This window comes from Schistocerca americana, chromosome 10, assembly GCF_021461395.2.
Source record: "Schistocerca americana isolate TAMUIC-IGC-003095 chromosome 10, iqSchAmer2.1, whole genome shotgun sequence".
Lineage (NCBI taxonomy): Eukaryota > Metazoa > Arthropoda > Insecta > Orthoptera > Acrididae > Schistocerca > Schistocerca americana.
The window spans coordinates 43,827,715-43,846,885 of NC_060128.1; positions in this window are offsets into that span (position 1 = coordinate 43,827,715).

A 19,171-nucleotide genomic window follows, 5' to 3' on the forward strand; every position below is an offset into this window, starting at 1 on the left:
CTGAAGTGAAGCATCGGAATCTAAAACTGGACTCACCGGAGAGGTTCAAATTATAGAAAGTAAGAGTGTCAGTCCTCTTTTACTTAAGTCGGCATTGAGCCTTTTGTATTACATTCAGATGCAATTTCTGTTTTTCCTTGTCAATAAGAAGGTCCAAGGTATACAGTAAACCTGAAGTGAACCATCGGAATCTAAAACTGGACTCACAGGAGAGGTTGAAATCATAGAAAGTTAGAGTGTCAGTACTCTGGTACTTAAGTCGGTATTGTTCCCCTTGTATTAAATTCGGATGCAAACTCTGTGTTTCATCGTCAATAAGAAGGTGCAAGGTATACAGTAAGCCTGAAGTGTAGCATCGGAATCTAAAACTGGACTCACAGGAGAGGTTCAAATCATAGAAAGATAGAGTGTCAGCCCTCTTGTACTTAAGTCGGCATTGTGCCTTTTGAATTAAATTCGGATGCTATTTCTGTGTTTCATCGTCAATATGAAGGTCCGAGGTATATAGTAAACCTGAAGTGAAGCATCGGAATCTAAAACTGGACTCACAGGAGAGTTTCAAACCATAGAAAGTTAGACTGTCAGTCCTCTTGTACTTAACTCGGAATTGTGCCTGTTGTATTAAATTCGGATGCAATTTCTGTGTTTCATCGTCAATAAGAAGGTCCAACGGATACAGTAAACCTGAAGTGAAGCATCGGAATCTAAAACTGGACTCACAGGAGAGGTTCAATTCATAGAAGGTTAGAGTGTAAGCCCTCTTGTACTTAAGTCGGCATTGTGCGTTTTGAATTAAATTCGGATGCAATTTCAGTGTTTCATCGTCAATAAGACGGTCCGAGGTATACAGTAAACCTGAAGTGAAGCACCGGAATCTAAAACTGGACTCACAGGAGAGGTTCAAATCATGGAAAGTTAGAGTGTCAGTCCTCTTGTACTTAGGTCGGCATTGTGAATTTTGTATTTAATTCAGATGCAATTTCTGTGTTTCATCGTTAATAAGAAGGTCCAAGGGATACAGTAAACCTGAAGTGAAGCATCGGAATCTATAAGTGGACTCACAGGAGAGTTTCAAATCATAGAAAGTTAGACTGTCAGTCCTCTTGTACTTAACTCGGCATTGTGCCTGTTGTATTAAATTCGGATGCTATTTCTGTGTTTCATCGTCAATAAGAAGGTCCAACGGATACAGTAAACCTGAAGTGAAGCATCGGAATCTAAAACTGGACTCACAGGAGAGGTTCAAATCATAGAAAGTTAGAGTGTCAGTCCTCTTGTACTTAACTCGGCTTTGTGCCTATTGCATTAAATTTGGTTGCAATTTCTGTGTTTCATCGTCAATAAGAAGGTCCAAGGTGTACAGTAAACCTGAAGTGAAGCATCGGAATCTAAAACTGGACTCACAGGAGAGGTTGAAATCATAGAGAGTTAGAGTGTCAGTACTCTTGTACTAAAGTCGGTATTGTGCCTATTGTATTAAATTCGAATGCAAACTCTGTGTTTCATCGTCAATAAGAAGGTCCAAGGTATACAGTAAACCTGAAGTGAAGCACCGGAATCTAAAACTGGACTCACAGGAGAACTTCAAATCATAGAAAGTTAGAGTGTCAGCCCTCTTGTACTTAAGTCGACATTGTGCCTTTTGAATTAAATTCGGATGCAATTTCTGTGTTTCATCGTCAATAACAAGGTCCGAGGTATACAGTAAACCTGATGTGACGCAACGGAATCTAAAACTGGACTCACAGGAGAGGTTTAAATCATGGAAAGATAGAGTGTCAGTCCTCGTGTACTTCAGTCGGCATTGTGAATTTTGTATTAAATTCGGATGCAATTTCTGTGTTTGATCGTCAATAAGAAGGTCCAAGGGATACAGTAAACCTGAAGTGAAGCATCGGAATCTAAAACTGGACTCACAGGAGAGGTTCAAATCATAGAAAGTTAGACTGTCAGTCCTCTTATACTTAACTCAGCATTGTGCCTTTTGGATTAAATTCGGATGCAAACTCTGTGTTTCATCGTCAATAAGAAGGTCCAAGGTATACAGTAAACCTGAAGTGAAGCATCGGAATCTAAAACTGGACTCACAGGAGAGGTTCAAATCATAGTAAGTTAGAGTGTCAGTATTCTTGTACTTATGTCGGTATTGTGCCTTTTGTATTAAATTCGGATGCAAACTCTGTGTTTCATCGTGAATAAGATGGTCCAAGGTATACAGTAAACCTGAAGTGAAGCATCGGAATCTATAACTGGACTCACAGGAGAGGTTCAAATCATAGAAAGTTATAGTGTCAGCCCTCTTGTACTTAGTTCGGCATTGTGCCTTTTGAATTAAATTTGGATGCAATTTCAGTGTTTCATCGTCAATAAGAAGGTCCGAAGTATACAGTAAACCTGAAGTGAAGCATCGGAATCTAAAACTGGACTCACAGGAGAGGTTCAAATCATGGAAAGTTAGAGTGTCAGCCCTCTTGTACTTAAGTCGGCATTGTGAATTTTGTATTAAATTCGGATGCAATATCTGTGTTTCATAGTCAATAAGAAGGTCCAAGGTATACAGTAAACCTGAAGTGAAGCATCGGAATCTAAAACTGGACTCACCGGAGAGGTTCAAATCATAGAAAGTGAGAGTGTCAGTCCTCTTTTACTTAAGTCGGCATTGAGCCTTTTGTATTACATTCAGATGCAATTTCTGTTTTTCCTTGTCAATAAGAAGGTCCAAGGTATACAGTAAACCTGAAGTGAACCATCGGAATCTAAAACTGGACTCACAGGAGAGGTTGAAATCATAGAAAGTTAGAGTGTCAGTACTCTTGTACTTAAGTCGGTATTGTTCCTCTTGTATTAAATTCGGATGCAAACTCTGTGTTTCATCGTCAATAAGAAGGTGCAAGGTATATAGTAAGCCTGAAGTGTAGCATCGGAATCTAAAACTGGACTCACAGGAGAGGTTCAAATCATAGAAAGATAGAGTGTCAGCCCTCTTGTACTTAAGTCGGCATTGTGCCTTTTGAATTAAATTCGGATGCTATTTCTGTGTTTCATCGTCAATATGAAGGTCCGAGGTATATAGTAAACCTGAAGTGAAGCATCGGAATCTAAAACTGGACTCACAGGAGGGGTTCAAATCATAGAAAGTTAGACTGTCAGCCCTCTTGTACTTAAGTCGGCATTGTGCCTTTTGTATTAAATTCGGATGCAATTTCTGTTTTTAATCGTCAATAAGATGGTCCATAGGAAACAGTAATCCTGAAGTGAAGCATCGGAATCTAAAACTGGACTCACAGGAGAGGTTCAAATCATAGAAAGTTAGAGTGTCAGTCCTCTTGTACTTAACTCGGCATTGTGCCTTTTGTATAAAATTCGCATGCAATTTCTGTGTTTCATCGTCAATAAGAAGGTCCAAAGGACACAGTAAGCCTGAAGTGAAGCATCGGCATCTACAACTGGACTCACAGGAGAGGTTCAAACCGTAGAAAGTTAGAGTGTCAGTCCTCTTTTACTTATGTCGGCCTTGTGCCTTTTGTATTAAATTCGGATGCAATATCTGTGTTTCATCGTCAATAAGAAGGTCCAAGGTATACAGTAAACCTGAAGTGAAGCAACGGAATCTAAATCTGGACCCACACTAGAGGTTGAAATCATAGAAAGTTAGAGTGTCAGTACTCTTGTACTTATGTCGGTATTGTGCCTTTTGTATTAAATTCGGATGCAAACTCTGTGTTTCATCGTCAATAAGAAGGTCCAAGGTATACAGTAAACCTGAAGTGAAGCATCGGAATCTAAAACTGGACTCACAGGAGAGGTTCAAATCATGGAAAGTTAGTGTGTCTGTCCTCTTGTACTTAAGTCGGCATTGTGAATTTTGTATTTAATTCAGATGCAATTTCTGTGTTTCATCGTTAATAAGAAGGTGCAAGGTATACAGTAAACCTGAAGTGAAGCATCGGAATCTAGAAGTGGACTCACAGGAGAGTTTCAAACCATAGAAAGTTAGACTGTCAGTCCTCTTGTACCTAACTCGGAATTGTGCCTGTTGTATTAAATTCGGATACAATTTCTGTGTTTCATCGTCAATAAGAAGGTCCAACGGATACAGTAAACCTGAAGTGAAGCATCGGAATCTAAAACTGGACTCACAGGAGAGGTTCAAATCATAGAAAGTTAGAGTGTCAGTCCTCTTGTACTTAACTCGGCTTTGTGCCTATTGCATTAAATTTGGTTGCAATTTCTGTGTTTCATCGTCAATAAGAAGGTCCAAGGTGTACAGTAAACCTGAAGTGAAGCATCGGAATCTAAAACTGGACTCACAAGAGAGGTTGAAATCATAGAAAGTTAGAGTGTCAGTACTCTTGTTCTTAAGTCGGTATTGTGCCTATTGTATTAAATTCGAATGCAAACTCTTTGTTTCATCGTCAATAAGAAGGTCCAAGGTATACAGTAAACCTGAAGTGAAGCATCGGAATCTAAAACTGGACTCACAGGAGAAGTTCAAATCATAGAAAGTTAGAGTGTCAGCCCTCTTGTACTTAAGTCGGCATTGTGCCTTTTGAATTAAATTCGGATGCAATTTCTGTGTTTCATCGTCAATAACAAGGTCCGAGGTATACAGTAAACCTGAAGTGACGCTACGGAATCTAAAACTGGACTCACAGGAGAGGTTCAAATCATGGAAAGTTAGAGTGTCAGTCCTCTTGTACTTAAGTCGGCATTGTGAATTTTGTATTAAATTCGGATGCAATTTCTGTGTTTGATCGTCAATAAGAAGGTCCAAGGGATACAGTAAACCTGAAGTGAAGCATCGGAATCTAAAACTGGACTCACAGGAGAGGTTCAAATCATAGAAAGTTAGACTGTCAGTCCTCTTGTACATAACTCAGCATTGTGCCTTTTGGATTAAATTCGGATGCAAACTCAGTGTTTCATCGTCAATAAGGTCCAAGGTATACAGTAAACCTGAAGTGAAGCATCGGAATCTAAAACTGGACTCACAGGAGAGGTTCAAATCATAGAAAGTTAGAGTGTCAGTCTTCTTTTACTTAAGTCGTCATTGTGCCTTTTGTATTAAATTCGGATGCAATTTCTGTGTTTCATCGTCAATAAGAAGGTCCAAGGTATACAGTAAACCTGAAGTGAAGCATCGGAATCTAAAACTGGACTCACACTAGAGGTTGAAATCATAGAAAGTTAGAGTGTCAGTATTCTTGTACTTATGTCGGTATTGTGCACTTTGTATTAAATTCGGATGCAAACTCTGTGTTTCATCGTCAATAAGAAGGTCCAAGGTATACAGTAAACCTGAAGTGAAGCATCGGAATCTAAAACTGGACTCACAGGAGAGGTTCAAATCATAGAAAGTTATAGTGTCAGCCCTCTTGTACTTAGTTCGGCACTGTGCCTTTTGAATTAAATTCGGTTGCAATTTCAGTGTTTCATCGTCAATTAGATAGTCCAAGGTATACAGTAAACCTGAAGTGAAGCATCGGAATCTTAAACTGGACTCAAGGGAGAGGTTCAAATCATAGAAAGTTAGAGTGTCAGTCCTCTTGTACTTATGTCGGCATTGTGCCTCTTGTATTAAAATCGGATGCAATTTCTGTGCTTCATCGTCAATAAGAAGGTCCAAGGTATACAGTAAACCTGAAGTGAAGCATCAGAATCTAATTCTGGACTCACAGGAGAGGTTTAAATCATAGAAAGTTAGGGTGTGAGTCCTCTTGTACTTAAGTCGGCATTGTGTCTTTTGTATTAAATTCGGATGAAATTTCTGTGTTTCATCGTCAATAAGAAGGTCCATGGTAAACAGTACACCTGAAGTGAAGCATCGGAATCTAAAAGTGGACTCACAGGAGAGGTTCAAATCATAGAAAGTTAGAGTGTCAGTCCCCTTTTACTTAAGTCGGCATTGTGACTTTTGTATTAAATTCGGATGTATTTTCTGTGTTTTATCGTCAATTAGAAGGTCCAAGGGATACAGTAAACCTGAAGTGAAGCATCCGAAACTAAAACTGGTCTCACAGGAGAGGCTCATATCATAGAAAGTTAGAGTGTCAGTCCTCTTGTACTTATGTCGGCATTGTGCCTCTTGTATTGAAATCGGATGCAATTTCTGTGCTTCATCGTCAATAAGAAGGTCCAAGGTATACAGTAAACCTGAAGTGAAGCATCAGAATCTAATTCTGGACTCACAGGAGAGGTTTAAATCATAGAAAGTTAGGGTGTGAGTCCTCTTGTACTTAAGTCGGCATTGTGTCTTTTGTATTAAATTCGGATGAAATTTCTGTGTTTCATCGTCAATAAGAAGGTCCAAAGTATACAGTAAACCTGAAGTGAAGCATCGGAATCTAAAACTGGACTCACAGGAGAGGTTCAAATCATAGAAAGTTAGAGTGTCAGTCCTCTTGTACTTAAGTCGGCATTGTGAATTTTGTATTAAATTCGGATGCAATTTCTGTGTTTGATCGCCAATGAGAAAGTCCAAGGGATACAGTAAACCTGAAGTGAAGCATTGGAATCTAAAACTGGACTCACAGGAGAGGTTCAAATCATAGAAAGTTAGAGTGTCAGTCCTCTTGTACTTAGGTCGGCATTGTGCCTTTTGTATTAAATTTGGATGCAATTTCTGTGTTTTATCGTTAATAAGAGGGTCCAAGGTATACAGTAAACCTGAAATGAAGCATCGGAATCTAAAACTGGACTCACAGGAGAGGTTTAAATCATAGAAAGTTAGTGTGTGAGTCCTCTTGTACTTAAGTCGACATTGTGCTTTTTGTATTAAATTTGGATGCAATTTCTGTGTTTCATCGTCAATAAGAAGGTCCAAGGTATACAGTAAACCTGCAATGAAGCATCGGAATCTAAAACTGGACTCACAGGAAAGGTTTAAATCATAGAAAGTTAGGGTGTCAGTCCTCCTGTACTTAAGTCGGCATTGTGCCCTTTGTATTACATTCGGATGCAATTTCTGTGCTACATCGTCAATAAGAAGGTCCAAGGTATAAAGTAAACCTGAAGTGAAGCATCAGAATCTGAAACTGGACTCACAGGAGAGGTTTAAATCATAGAATGTTAGAGTGTGGGTCATCTTGTACTTAAGTCGGCATTGTGCCTTTTGTATTAAATTTGGATGCAATTTCTGTGTTTCATCGTCAATAAGAAGGTCCAAGGTATACAGTAAACCTGCAATGCAGCATCGGAATCTAAAACTGGACTCACAGGAGAGGTTTAAATCATAGAAACTTAGGGTGTGAGTCCTCTTGTACTTAAGTCGACATTGTGCTTTTTGTATGAAATTTGGATGCAATTTCTGTGTTTCATCGTCAATATGAGCGTCCAAGGTGTACAGTAAACCTGAAGTGAAGCATCAGAATCTAAAACTGGACTCATAGGAGGTTTTCAAATCATAGAAAGTTAGAGTGTCACTCCCCTTGTACTTAAGTCGGCATTGTGACTTTTGTATTAAACTCGGATGCAATTACTGTGTTTCATCGTCAATAAGAATGTCCAAGGTATACAGTAAACCTGAAGTGAAGCATCGGAATCTAAAACTGGACTCACAGGAGAGGTTCATATTATAGAAAGTTAGAGTGTCAGTCCTCCTGTACTTAAGTCGGCATTGTGCCCTTTGTATTACATTCGGATGCAATTTCTGTGCTACATCGTCAATACGAAGGTCCAAGGTATAAAGTAAACCTGAAGTGAAGCATCGGAATCTAAAACTGGACTCACAGGAGAGGTTTAAATCATAGAATGTTAGAGTGTGGGTCATCTTGTACTTGAGTCGGCATTGTGCCTTTTGTATTAAATTCGGATGAAATTTCTGTGTTTCATCGTCATTAAGAAGGTCCATGGTAAACAGTACACCTGAAGTGAAGCATCGGAATCTAAAAATTGGACGCACAGGAGAGGTTCAAATCATAGAAAGTTAGAGTGTCAGTCCCCTTTTACTTAAGTCGGCATTGTGACTTTTGTATTAAATTCGGATGTAATTTCTGTGTTTTATCGTCAATTAGAAGGTCCAAGGGATACAGTAAACCTGAAGTGAAGCATCGGAAACTAAATCTGGTCTCACAGGAGAGGCTCATATCATAGAAAGTTAGAGTGTCAGTCCTCTTGGACTGAAGTCGGCATTGAGCCTTTTGTATTACATTCAGATGCAATTTCTGTTTTTCCTTGTCAATAAGAAGGTCCAAGGTATACAGTAAACCTGAAGTGAACCATCGGAATCTAAAACTGGACTCACAGGAGAGGTTGAAATCATAGAAAGTTAGAGTGTCAGTCCTCTTGTACTTATGTCGGCATTGTGCCTCTTGTATTAAATTCGGATGTAATTTCTGTGTTTTATCGTCAATTAGAAGGTCCAAGGGATACAGTAAACCTGAAGTGAAGCATCGGAAACTAAAACTGGTCTCACAGGAGAGGCTCACATCATAGAAAGTTAGAGTGTCAGTCCTCTTGTACTTAAGTCGGCATTGAGCCTTTTGTATTACATTCGGATGCAATTTCTGTGCTACATCGTCAATAAGAAGGTCCAAGGTATAAAGAAAACCTGAAGTGAAGCATCAGAATCTGAAACTGGACTGACAGGAGAGGTTTAAATCATAGAATGTTAGAGTGTGGGTCATCTTGTACTTAAGTCGGCATTGTGCCTTTTGTATTAAATTTGGATGCAATTTCTGTGTTTCATCGTCAATAAGAAGGTCCAAGGTATACAGTAAACCTGCAATGAAGCATCGGAATCTAAAACTGGACTCCTAGGAGAGGTTTAAATCATAGAAAGTTAGGGTGTCAGTCCTCCTGTACTTAAGTCGGCATTGTGCCCTTTGTATTACATTCGGATGCAATTTCTGTGCTACATCGTCAATAAGAAGGTCCAAGGTATAAAGAAAACCTGAAGTGAAGCATCAGAATCTGAAACTGGACTGACAGGAGAGGTTTAAATCATAGAATGTTAGAGTGTGGGTCATCTTGTACTTAAGTCGGCATTGTGCCTTTTGTATTAAATTTGGATGCAATTTCTGTGTTTCATCGTCAATAAGAAGGTCCAAGGTATACAGTAAACCTGCAATGAAGCATCGGAATCTAAAACTGGACTCACAGGAGAGGTTTAAATCATAGAAAGTTAGGGTGTGAGTCCTCTTGTACTTAAGTCGACATTGTGTTTTTTGTATGAAATTTGGATGCAATTTCTGTGTTTCATCGTCAATAAGAGCGTCCAAGGTATACAGTAAACCTGAAGTGAAGCATCAGAATCTAAAACTGGACTCATAGGAGGTTTTCAAATCATAGAAAGTTAGAGTGTCACTCCCCTTGTACTTAAGTCGGCATTGTGACTTTTGTATTAAACTCGGATGCAATTACTGTGTATCATCGTCAATAAGAATGTCCAAGGTGTACAGTAAACCTGAAGTGAAGCATCGGAATCTAAAACTGGACTCACAGGAGGGGTTCATATTATAGAAAGTTAGAGTGTCAGTCCTCCTGTACTTAAGTCGGCATTGTGCCCTTTGTATTACATTCGGATGCAATTTCTGTGCTACATCGTCAATACGAAGGTCCAAGGTATAAAGTAAACCTGAAGTGAAGCATCGGAATCTAAAACTGGACTCACAGGAGAGGTTTAAATCATAGAATGTTAGAGTGTGGGTCATCTTAAACTTAAGTCGGCATTGTGCCTTTTGTATTAAATTCGGATGAAATATTTGTGTTTCATCGTCATTAAGAAGGTCCATGGTAAACAGTACACCTGAAGTGAAGCATCGGAATATAAAAGTGGACTCACAGGAGAGGTTCAAATCATAGAAAGTTAGAGTGTCAGTCCCCTTTTACTTAAGTCGGCATTGTGACTTTTGTATTAAATTCGGATGTAATTTCTGTGTTTTATCGTCAATTAGAAGGTCCAAGGGATACAGTAAACCTGAAGTGAAGCATCGGAAACTAAAACTGGTCTCACAGGAGAGGCTCATATCATAGAAAGTTAGAGTGTCAGTCCTCTTGTACTTATGTCGGCATTGTGCCTCTTGTATTGAAATCGGATGCAATTTCTGTGCTTCATCGTCAATAAGAAGGTCCAAGGTATACAGTAAATCTGAAGTGAAGCATCAGAATCTAATTCTCGACTCACAGGAGAGGTTTAAATCATAGAAAGTTAGGGTGTGAGTCCTCTTGTACTTAAGTCGGCATTGTGCCTTTTGTATTAAATTCGGATGAAATTTCTGTGTTTCATCGTCAATAAGAAGGTCCAAAGTTTACAGTAAACCTGAAGTGAAGCATCGGAATCTAAAACTGGACCCACAGGAGAGGTTCAAATTATAGAAAGTTAGAGTGTCAGTCCTCTTTTACTTAAGTCGTCATTGTGCCTTTTGTATTAAATTCGGATGCAATTTCTGTGTTTCATCGTCAATAAGAAGGTCCAAGGTATACAGTAAACCTGAAGTGAAGCATCGGAATCTAAAACTGGACTCACACTAGAGGTTGAAATCATAGAAAGTTAGAGTGTCAGTATTCTTGTACTTATGTCGGTATTGTGCCTTTTGTATTAAATTCGGATGCAAACTCTGTGTTTCATCGTCAATAAGAAGGTCCAAGGTATACAGTAAACCTGAAGTGAAGCATCGGAATCTAAAACTGGACTCACAGGAGAGGTTCAAATCATAGAAAGTTATAGTGTCAGCCCTCTTGTACTTAGTTCGGCACTGTGCCTTTTGAATTAAATTCGGTTGCAATTTCAGTGTTTCATCGTCAATAAGAAGGTCCAAGGTATACAGTAAACCTGAAGTGAAGCATCGGAATCTTAAACTGGACTCAAGGGAGAGGTTCAAATCATAGAAAGTTAGAGTGTCAGTCCTCTTGTACTTATGTCGGCATTGTGCCTCTTGTATTAAAATCGGATGCAATTTCTGTGCTTCATCGTCAATAAGAAGGTCCAAGGTATACAGTTAACCTGAAGTGAAGCATCAGAATCTAATTCTGGACTCACAGGAGAGGTTTAAACCATAGAAAGTTAGGGTGTGAGTCCTCTTGTACTTAAGTCGGCATTGTGTCTTTTGTATTAAATTCGGATGAAATTTCTGTGTTTCATCGTCAATAAGAAGGTCCAAAGTATACAGTAAACCTGAAGTGAAGCATCGGAATCTAAAACTGGACTCACAGGAGAGGTTCAAATCATAGAAAGTTAGAGTGTCAGTCCTCTTGTACTTAAGTCGGCATTGTGAATTTTGTATTAAATTCGGATGCAATTTCTGTGTTTGATCGTCAATGAGAAAGTCCAAGGGATACAGTAAACCTGAAGTGAAGCATTGGAATCTAAAACTGGACTCACAGGAGAGGTTCAAATCATAGAAAGTTAGAGTGTCAGTCCTCTTGTACTTAGGTCGGCATTGTGCCTTTTGTATTAAATTTGGATGCAATTTCTGTGTTTCATCGTTAATAAGAGGGTCCAAGGTATACAGTAAACCTGAAATGAAGCATCGGAATCTAAAACTGGACTCACAGGAGAGGTTTAAATCATAGAAAGTTAGTGTGTGAGTCCTCTTGTACTTAAGTCGATATTGTGCTTTTTGTATTAAATTTGGATGCAATTTCTGTGTTTCATCGTCAATAAGAAGGTCCAAGGTATACAGTAAACCTGAAGTGAAGCATCAGAATCTAAAACTGGACTCATAGGAGGTTTTCAAATCATAGAAAGTTAGAGTGTCACTCCCCTTGTACTTAAGTCGGCATTGTGACTTTTGTATTAAACTCGGATGCAATTACTGTGTTTCATCGTCAATAAGAATGTCCAAGGTGTACAGTAAACCTGAAGTGAAGCATCGGAATCTAAAACTGGACTCACAGGAGAGGTTCATATTATAGAAAGTTAGAGTGTCAGTCCTCCTGTACTTAAGTCGGCATTGTGCCCTTTGTATTACATTCGGATGCAATTTCTGTGCTACATCGTCAATACGAAGGTCCAAGGTATAAAGTAAACCTGAAGTGAAGCATCGGAATCTAAAACTGGACTCACAGGAGAGGTTTAAATCATAGAATGTTAGAGTGTGGGTCATCTTGTACTTGAGTCGGCATTGTGCCTTTTGTATTAAATTCGGATGAAATTTCTGTGTTTCATCGTCATTAAGAAGGTCCATGGTAAACAGTACACCTGAAGTGAAGCATCGGAATCTAAAAGTGGACTCACAGGAGAGGTTCAAATCACAGAAAGTTAGAGTGTCAGTCCCCTTTTACTTAAGTCGGCATTGTGACTTTTGTATTAAATTCGGATGTAATTTCTGTGTTTTATCGTCAATTAGAAGGTCCAAGGGATACAGTAAACCTGAAGTGAAGCATCGGAAACTAAAACTGGTCTCACAGGTGAGGCTCATATCATAGAAAGTTAGAGTGTCAGTCCTCTTGTACTTATGTCGGCATTGTGCCTCTTGTATTGAAATCGGATGCAATTTCTGTGCTTCATCGTCAATAAGAAGGTCCAAGGTATACAGTAAACCTGAAGTGAAGCATCAGAATCTAATTCTGGACTCACAGGAGAGGTTTAAATCATAGAAAGTTAGGGTGTGAGTCCTCTTGTACTTAAGTCGGCATTGTGCCTTTTGTATTAAATTCGGATGAAATTTCTGTGTTTCATCGACAATAAGAAGGTCCAAAGTTTACAGTAAACCTGAAGTGAAGCATCGGAATCTAAGACTGGACTCACAGGAGAGGTTCAAATCATAGAAAGTTAGAGTGTCAGTCCTCTTGTACTTAAGTCAGCATTATGAATTTTGTATTAAATTCGGATGCAATTTCTGTGTTTGATCGTCAATAAGAAGGTCCAAGGGATACAGTAAACCTGAAGTGAAGCATCGGAATCTAAAACTGGACTCACAGGAGAGGTTCAAATCATAGAAAGTTAGACTGTCAGTCCTCTTGTACTTAACTCAGTATTGTGCCTTTTGGATTAAATTCGGATGCAAACTCTGTGTTTCATCGTCAATAAGAAGGTCCAAGGTATACAGTAAACCTGAAGTGAAGCATCGGAATCTAAAACTGGACTCACAGGAGAGGTTCAAATCATAGAAAGTTAGAGTGTCAGTCCTCTTTTACTTAAGTCGGCATTGTGCCTTTTGTATTAAATTCGGATGCAATTTCTGTGTTTCATCGTCAATAAGAAGGTCCAAGGTATACTGTAAACCTGAAGTGAAGCATCGGAATCTAAAACTGGACTCACACTAGAGTTTGAAATCATAGAAAGTTAGATAGTCAGTATTCTTGTACTTATGTCGGTATTGTGCCTTTTGTATTAAATTCGGATGCAAACTCTGTGTTTCATCGTCAATAAGAAGGTCCAAGGTATACAGTAAACCTGAAGTGAAGCATCGGAATCTAAAACTGGACTCACAGGAGAGGTTCAAATCATAGAAAGTAATAGTGTCAGCCCTCTTGTACTTAGTTCGGCATTGTGCCTTTTGAATTAAATTCGGATGCAATTTCAGTGTTTCGTCGTCAATAAGAAGGACCGAGGTATACAGTAAACCTGAAGTGAAGCATCGGAATCTAAAACTGGACTCACAGGAGAGGTTCAAATCATGGAAAGTTAGAGTGTCAGCCCTCTTGTACTTAAGTCGGCATTGTGAATTTTGTATTAAATTCTGATGCAATTTCTGTGTTTCATCGTCAATAAGAAGGTCCAAGGGATATAGTAAACCTGAAGTGAAGCATCGGAATCTAGAACTGGACTCACAGGAGAGGTTCAAATCATAGAATGTTAGACTGTCAGTCGTCTTGTACTTAGGTCGGCATTGTGAATTTTGTATTAAAGTCGGATGCAATTTCTGTGTTTGATCGTCAATAAGGATGTCCAAGGGATACAGTAAACCCGTAGTGAAGTTTCGGAATCTAAAACTGGACTCACAGGAGAGGTTCAAATCATAGAAATTTAGACTGTCAGTTCTCTTGTACTTAACTCGGCATTGTGCATTTTGGATTAAATTTGGATGCAATCCCTGTTTCCCATCGTCAATAAGAAGGTCCAAAGGATACAGTAAACCTGAAGTGAAGCATCGGAATCTAAAACTTGGCTCACAGGAGAGTTTGAAATCATAGAAAGTTAGAGTGTCAGTTCTCTTTTACTTAAGTTGGCATTGTGCCTTTTGTATTAAATTCGGATGCAATTTCTGTGTTCCATCGTCAATAACAAGGTCCAAGGTATACAGTAAACCTGAAGTGAAGCATCGGAATCTTAAACTGGACTCAAGGGAGAGGTTCAAATCATAGAAAGTTAAAGTGTCAGTCCTCTTGTACTTATGTCAGCATTGTGACTTTTGTATTAAATTCGGATGCAATTTCTCTGTTTCATCGTCAATAAGAAGGTCCAAGGTATACAGTAAACCTGAAATGAAGCATCGGAACCTAAAACTGGACTCACAGGAGAGGTTTAAATCATAGAAAGTTAGGGTGTGAGTCCTCTAGTACTTAAGTCGACATTGTGCTTTTTGTATTAAATTTGGATGCAATTTCTGTGTATCAATAAGAGGGTCCAAGGTATACAGTAAACCTGAAGTGAAGCATCAGAATCTAAAACTGGACTCATAGGAGATTTTCAAATCATAGAAAGTTCGAGTGTCACTCCCCTTGTACTTAAGTCGGCATTGTGACTTTTGTATTAAACTCGGATGCAATTACTGTGTTTCATCGTCAATAAGAATGTCCAAGGTATACAGTAAACCTGAAGTGAAGCATCGGAATCTAAAACTGGACTCACAGGAGAGGTTCATATTATAGAAAGTTTGAGTGTCAGTCCTCCCGTACTTAAGTCGGCATTGTGACCTTTGTATTACATTCGGATGCAATTTCTGTGCTACATCGTCAATAAGAAGGTCCAAGGTATAAAGTAAACCTGAAGTGAAGCATCGGAATCTAAAACTAGACTCACTGGAGAGGTTTAAATCATAGAATGTTAGAGTGTGGGTCATCTTGTACTTAAGTCGGCATTGTGCCTTTTGTATTAAATTCGGATGAAATTTCTGTGTTTCATCGTCATTAAGAAGGTCCAAGATATACAGTACACCTGAAGTGAAGCATCGGAATCTAAAAGTGGACTCACAGGAGAGGTTCAAATCATAGAAAGTTAGAGTGTCAGTCCCATTGTACTTTAGTCGGCATTGTGACTTTTGTATTAAATTCGGATGTAATTTCTGTGTTTTATCGTCAATTAGAAGGTCCAAGGGATACAGTAAACCTGAAGTGAAGCATCGGAAACTAAAACTGGTCTCACAGGAGCGGCTCATATCATAGAAAGTTAGAGTGTCAGTCCTCTTGTACTTATGTCGGCATTGTGCCTCTTGTATTAAAATCGGATGCAATTTCTGTGCTTCATCGTCAATAAGAAGGTCCAAGGTATACAGTAAACCTGAAGTGAAGCATCAGAATCTAATTCTGGACTCACAGGAGAGGTTTAAATCATAGAAAGTTAGGGTGTGATTCCTCTTGTACTTAAGTCGGCATTGTGCCTTTTGTATTAAATTCGGATGAAATTTCTGTGTTTCATCGTCAATAAGAAGGTCCAAGGTATACAGTAAACCTGAAGTGAAGCATCGGAATCTAAAACTGGACTCACAGGAGAGGTTCAAATCATAGAAAGTTAGAGTGTCAGTCCTCTTTTACTTAAGTCGGCATTGTGCCTTTTGTATTAAATTCGGATGCAATTTCTGTGTTTCATCGTCAATACGAAGGTCCAAGGTATACAGTAAACCTGAAGTGAAGCATCGGAATCTAAAACTGGACTCACACTAGAGGTTGAAATCATAGAAAGTTAGATAGTCAGTATTCTTGTACTTATGTCGGTCTTGTGCCTTTTGTATTAAATTCGGATGCAAACTCTGTGTTTCATCGTCAATAAGAAGGTCCAAGGTATACAGTAAACCTGAAGTGAAGCATTGGAATCTAAAACTGGACTCACAGGAGAGGTTCAAATCATAGAAAGTAATAGTGTCAGGCCTCTTGTACTTAGTTCGGCATTGTGCCTTTTGAATTAAATTCGGATGCAATTTCAGTGTTTCATCGTCAATTAGAAGGTCCGAGGTATACAGTAAACCTGAAGTGAAGCATCGGAATCTAAAACTGGACTCACAGGAGAGGTTCAAATCATGGAAAGTTAGAGTGTCAGCCCTCTTGTACTTAAGTCGGCATTGTGAATTTTGTATTAAATTCGGATGCAATTTCAGTGTTTCATCGCCAATAAGAAGGTCCAAGGGATATAGTAAACCTGAAGTGAAGCATCGGAATCTAGAACTGGACTCACAGGAGAGGTTCAAATCATAGAAAGTTAGACTGTCAGTCGTCTTGTACTTAAGTCGGCATTGTGAATTTTGTATTAAATTCGGATGCAATTTCTGTGTTTGATCGTCAATAAGCATGTCCAATGGATACAGTAAACCCGTAGTGAAGTTTCGGAATCTAAAACTGGACTCACAGGAGAGGTTCAAATCATAGAAAGTTAGACTGTCAGTTCTCTTGTACATAACTCGGCATTGTGCATTTTGGATTAAATTTGGATGCAATCTCTGTGTCCAATCGTCAATAAGAAGGTCCAAAGGATGCAGTAAACCTGAAGTGAAGCATCGGAATCTAAAACTTGGCTCACAGGGGAGGTTGAAATCATAGAAAGTTAGAGTGTCAGTTCTCTTTTACTTAAGTTGGCATTGTGCCTTTTGTATTAAAATCGGATGCAATTTCTGTGCTTCATCGTCAATAAGAAGGTCCAAGGTATACAGTAAACCTGAAGTGAAGCATCAGAATCTAATTCTGGACTCACAGGAGAGGTTTAAATCATAGAAAGTTAGGGTGTGAGTCCTCTTGTACTTAAGTCGGCATTGTGCCTTTTGTATTAAATTCCGATGAAATTTCTGTGTTTCATCGTCAATAAGAAGGTCCGAGGTATACAGTAAACCTGAAATGAAGCATTGGAATCTACAACTGGACTCACAGGAGAGGTTCAAATCATAGAAAATTAGAGTTTCATCCCTCTTGTACTTAAGTTGGCATTGTGCCTTTTGTGTTACATTCGAATGCAATTTCTGTGTTTCATCGTCATTTGGAAGGTCCAAGGTATACAGTACACCTGAAGTGAAGCATCGGAATCTAAAAGTGGACTCACAGGAAAGGTTCAAATCATAGAAAGTTAGAGTGTCAGTCCACTTGTACTTAAGTCGGCATTGTGACTTTTCTATTAAATTCGGATGCAATTTCTGTGTTTCATCGTCAATAAGAAGGTCCAAGGAATACAGTAAACCTGAAGTGAAGCATCGGAAGCTAAAACTGGACTCACAGGAGAGGTTCAAATCATAGAAATTTAGAGTTTCAGTCCTCTTGTTCTTAAGTCGGCATTGTGCCTTTTGTATTAAATTCGGATGCAATTTCTGTGTTTTCATCGTCAATAAGAAGGTCCAAGGTATACAGTAAACCTGAAGTGAAACATCGGAAACAGAAACTGGACTCACAGGAGAAGTTCAAATCATTGAAAGTTGGAGTGTCAGTCCTCTTGTACATAAGTTGGCATTGTGCCTTTTGTATTAAATTCGAATGCAATTTCTGTGTTTCGTTGTCAATAAGAAGGCCCAAGGGATACAGTAATCCTGAAGTGAAGCATCGGAAACTAAAACTGGACTCACAGGAGAGGATCAAATCATAGAAATTAAGAGTTTCAGTCCTCTTGTCCTTAAGTGTTCATTGTGCCTTTTGTATTAAATTCAGATGCAATTTCTGTGTTCCATCGTCAATAACAAGGTCCAAGGTATACAGTAAACCTGAAGTGAAGCATCGGAATCTTAAACTGGACTCAAGGGAGAGGTTCAAATCATAGAAAGTTAAAGTGTCGGTCCTCTCGTACTTAAGTCGGCATTGTGCCTTTTGTATTAAATTTGGATGCAATTTCTGTGTTTCATCGTTAATAAGAAGGTCCAAGGTATACAGTAAACCTGAAATAAAGCATCGGAATCTAAAACTGGACACACAGGAGAGTTTTAAATCATAGAAAGTTAGGGTGTGAGTCCTCTTGTACTTAAGTCGACATTGTGCTTTTTGTATTAAATTTGGATGCAATTTCTGTTTTTCATCGTCAATAAGAGGGTCCAAGGTATACAGTAAACCTGAAGTGAAGCATCAGAATCTAAAACTGGACTCATAGGAGATTTTCAAATCATAGAAAGTTAGAGTGTCACTCCCCTTGTACTTAAGTCGGCATTGTGACTTTTGTATTATACTCAGATCCAATTACTGTGTTTCATCGTCAATAAGAATGTCCAAGGTATACAGTAAACCTGTAGTGAAGCATCGTAATCTAAAACTGGACTCTCAGGAGAGGTTCAAATCATAGAAAGTTAGAGTGTCAGTCCTCTTGTACTTATGTCGGCATTGTGCCTCTTGTATTAAAATCGGATGCAATTTCTGTGCTTCATCGTGAATAAGAAGGTCCAAGGTATACAGTAAACCTGAAGTGAAGCATCAGAATCTAATTCTGGACTCACAGGAGAGGTTCAAATCATAGAAAGTAAGGGTGTGAGACCTCTTGTACTTAAGTCGGCATTGTGCCTTTTGTATTAATTTCGGATGCAATGTCTGTGTTTCATCGTCAATAAGAAGGTCCAAAGTATACAGCAAACCTGAAGTGAAGCATCGGAATCTAAACCTAGACTCACAGGAGAGGTTCAGATCATAGATATTTAGAGTGTTAGTCCTCTTGTACATAAGTCGGCATTGTCACCTTTGTATTAAATTCGGATGCAAATTCTGTGTTTCATCGTCAATAAGAAGGTCCAAGGTATACAGTAAACCTGAAGGGAAGCATCGGAATCTAAAACTGGACTCAGAGGAGAGGTTCAAATCATAGAAAGATAGAGTGTCTGTCCTCTTGTACTTAAGTCGGCATTGTGCCTTTTGTATTAAATTCGGATGAAATTTCTGTGTTTCATCATCAATAAGAAGGTCCAAGGTATACAGTAAACCTAAAGTGAACCATCGGAATGTAAAACTGGACTCAGAGGAGAGGTTCAGATCATAGAAAGTTAGAGTGTCAGTCCATTTGTACTTAAGTCGGCATTGTGACTTTTGTATTAAATTCGGATGCAATTTCTGTGTTTCATCGTCAATAAGAAGGTCTAAGGTATACAGTAAACCTGAAGTGTAGCATCGGAATCTAAAT